The 3,716-nt window shown below is 43.3% G+C and overlaps 1 long non-coding RNA gene across 1 annotated transcript; it reads left to right on the forward strand.

The window, feature by feature from the left end:
- The first annotated feature begins 2,879 nt into the window (after positions 1-2,879).
- LOC132143061 (uncharacterized) lies at positions 2,880-3,316 on the forward strand. The gene is made up of 2 exons (XR_009434173.1): positions 2,880-2,976; positions 3,071-3,316. It is a non-coding gene; the product is annotated as an uncharacterized LOC132143061 (long non-coding RNA).
- The last annotated feature ends 400 nt before the right edge of the window (positions 3,317-3,716 follow it).

Here is a 3,716-nt window from a genome sequence, read left to right on the forward strand (position 1 = left end):
GCTTAATCGTTTTTTTTTTTTCTCGTCTTAAAAGAAAAGGAAAAAGGAAGAAGGAAGTCTCTCTTCCCCTTCTCTTAATTACAGATGATCCACACCTGTGCGTAGCCCTATAAAGAGCTGCCGAGACCACACCTGAGTGCGCACACAGAGAGCCGGAGAACAGAGTCGATGCACTCCCGTGCTGTCTAACTTTATAATGATTGCTGTCCACCCAGTTGTAGAAAATGTTCCGCTTTTATAGTTGTTTTTTTGTGTTACCATATCTTTCATTTGTTAACCTTTCTATTAAACAAACATACCCCTACCTTTGGCACGAGCTGATCTGTGTGTGTCTCTCCTTGATGTTAAGGGTGGTGTCCGTGCGCCCGTAACATTCTGTGATCTCGCCTATTTCTCTCTCATTCTCTCTCACTCATTCTCTCTCTCTCTCTCTCTCCCTCATTTGTACTCCGTTATGTCTTGTATTTTTTACTGTCTGTATTGTCGTACGCATATTTACTCTGTGTGATTTGTAGTTTGATGTATTATTAGTTCAATTATTAAAATCCAATATATATTCATGATTGCTTCTGTCTAAAATGCTCACATCACGAGTCAATGAAATGTTTGATCTTAAGCTACAAAGCTCGTTACTTTTCAGTAACCAAAATTTTATAAAGATAGGAGAATGGTTTCATGGACAGAAACAATTTTTCCTTGAATTATAAGAAGTGATAACTTTATTGAAAGTTGATAAGTTAATCTTACGGCCGTTTGATGGACAAACCACTGTTTGATTTGCGGTAATTCACAGTAAGAGATATCACTATAATTGATATGAAGAATGGAATATTGACATATTAATGAGTAAAATACAGTGCCTTGTAATGAGTTATTGATATATACAATTGACCTATTTTTCATCTTCAATAATTATTAAAATTCCCTATATATCATTTGAGTTAATTTTAATGTACAATCCAGTGTTGCTACATTTTTGAGACTGAAAAATGCATTTTTACCAATGCTAGAAATGTGGCTTTCAAAGGAAAGACTGGTATCAAATAGCACACCTAGGTTCCTAACTGATGACGGAGAATTGACAGAGCAGCCATCAAGTCTTAGACAGCCTTCTAGGTTATTACATACATGAGTTTTTAGGTCCTATAATTAACACCTCTGTTTTTTCAGAATTTAGCAGTAAGAAATTACTCCTCATCCAGGTTTTTATGTCGAATATGCATTCTGTAAATTTTTCTCTGTGCCTCGAAGAAATATAGAGCTGAGTATCATCAATGCAGCACTAAGATCCAATAGCACTAATAGAGAGATACAACCATGATCAGATGATAAGAATAGGTCATAAGTAACTCTAAGGAGAGCAGTCTCAGTACTATGATACAGTCTAATTCCTGACTGGAAATTGTCTCAGGTAACAAATGTAACCATGGTTCCCTGAGTAGGGAACGAGACACTGAGACCTTTAGGGGCCGCTATGGGAAACACCTCATTGTGACCAGTGTTTGAAGCATACATTGAAAAAACACCAACTTTGGCCGGCTACAGCCTCGGACGTCACTACCAGCACAACTATAAACAGGCACCAGGTGAACACGTCATTCACTTCTTCGTCTGAAGCTTACGTCCAAAGCATGGCAGGGAGCTAGAGGATGCAGTGTCTCGTTCCCTACTCAGGGAGCCATGGTTACATTCTTAACCTGAGACGTCCCCTTTCAAGGGAACTTCGAACTGCGTCCTCTAGGGGCCCCTATGGGGAACAGTATACCCATGCCGCCATGCTGAGGGGAGTGCAGGCCAAAATCATGGCGAGCACTAAGTACCAACTCTACCATTTCCATGGGAGTTGCCCCAGTTTAGATAGGTATCCGAGGATACATAGGTGAAGTGGCGCCAAAGATGAACGGGGCTTTTACCAACTCAAGAAAGGGCACGAAGCAACCGCACGAAGCCCTCACCATATAGGATTTTAGAAAGAATGCAGAATACTAGCGTGCAAACTTACCACAGTGTGGATTTCAGAAAGTGTGCAAAGACTTCACGTGCACACTTACAATAGCATGGATTTTCAAATACTGTTCTAAGGAGTGGCTCTCGTGGCACTCTGATAGAGCAGCTCATAGATGGAATGTTGCATCTCAAAACAGTATGATTGAGAGTCATCAACTCAATCTATGAAGACAATACTGGAGCGCTCTGGGGAAAAAACAGAGAACTCAGTCTCATATGAGAGGAGAACTCTGAGCTCAGAGTAGCGCGCTCATAGGCGACCCTTTTTGGAAAAAGGGGAGAGCTGCTAAACTACCATGAGAATCGTCCAAATAGCCACTTATGTTGAGGGAAGCAATGCTTGAAGTGTATAAAGAAATACACACTGGCTGAATGAAGCCCAAGGAACCAAGGTCTAATCATCTCAAAAAAAGGGAACGAGGGGGGGACCTAACCCTTACCGTACAGGATTTCAGAAAGTGTGCAGAGTCTTGCGTGCACACTTACCACTTAACGTGGATTTTAGAAAGTGTACAAAGTGTTCACATGCACACTGACCACCATGTGGTTTTGAGAAAGTACACAAAGCTTAGCGTGTTTCAGATCAGCCTGATATGCTTGGAGCACCACCATCTTGTGCAACAAAGCCACAGCCTGACCTGCTGCTGCGTATGCCTTGCCATCTAAGCCAGATTAATTTTTGAAGGGGCTTAGATGGCAAGGAGGGAGCTTAAGAGAGGATGTCTCCCCCGCAGTTGCTCATAACTGGAGTCCCTAAACATGCAGATATGTTGCCTCACAGTCACCCAGTTGCCCTGCTACAGTGGTGCTGTAACCAGAACTGACCAACATACAGGATTCCCTGAGCTAGTTGCGTCCAAAGCCATATCTACAGCTCTCATATTCTATATTACTGTCCTAAATCAAAATTTGGATGCGTGTTCTGAAAACTTCTCTGTCAGCCTAACGATTTCCCTTCATTTATCACATGTGAATCCCTTGTTGCCGACAGAGAGAGCTAAACTGTACATGTGGCGAGCAGTGCAAACAACAATAGCAGGAGAAGTAGCCATTACTCACCAAGGTGAAGCTGGAGGAGTGGAGTCCCGAGGCGGCGGATGGTCGACAAGTGACCAAAGTGGAACCAATGGGAAGAGGGAGCCCAGTGGAGCCAGAGGGATGATGGGCCACGGTGGAGATGAGGGAACTAGGAACCAAGGTGGATTCTGAGGGTCGTAGGGTGAGGTGGAGTCCAAGAGATTCAGGAGGATCAGGGCTGGACAAGACCAGCAAAAACACTGAGGTTTCAGGGTCAGAAGGACACAGCGAAGACAGACTGATAGAGCTAGATGAAGATGAAGAAACCAATGGATCGAAAAGAGAAAGTAAATCTACAGAGGCCAGCTGCCGTTCACCCTAAGTGGTCAGACTCCATATTGGGCTCAAGATCCAGGGTGATAATCTTAAGCACTTTGTTTACAGTGGGCTCTGGCTCCATATCTGTGGTGAGCTCAGGCTTTAGCTCTGTTTCACAGGGTGAAGGCTGGCTGGGCTCTGGACAGGAAGAGGGCTGGTGAGTTCTTTGTTTGTGTTAAAAAACTGTGAGTGGTGATTTATTACTCACCAGCACCCAAAAGCGGCAAAACTCCCATGAGGACCTTACCCAGACAATCTAGCCTTTGTGGCGTTGTTAAGTCCCATGTAATAAAACATGATCAGGCAGTCATCTG

Source organism: Carassius carassius, chromosome 7 (genome assembly GCF_963082965.1).
Source record: "Carassius carassius chromosome 7, fCarCar2.1, whole genome shotgun sequence".
In the NCBI taxonomy this organism is placed as follows: Eukaryota; Metazoa; Chordata; class Actinopteri; order Cypriniformes; family Cyprinidae; genus Carassius; species Carassius carassius.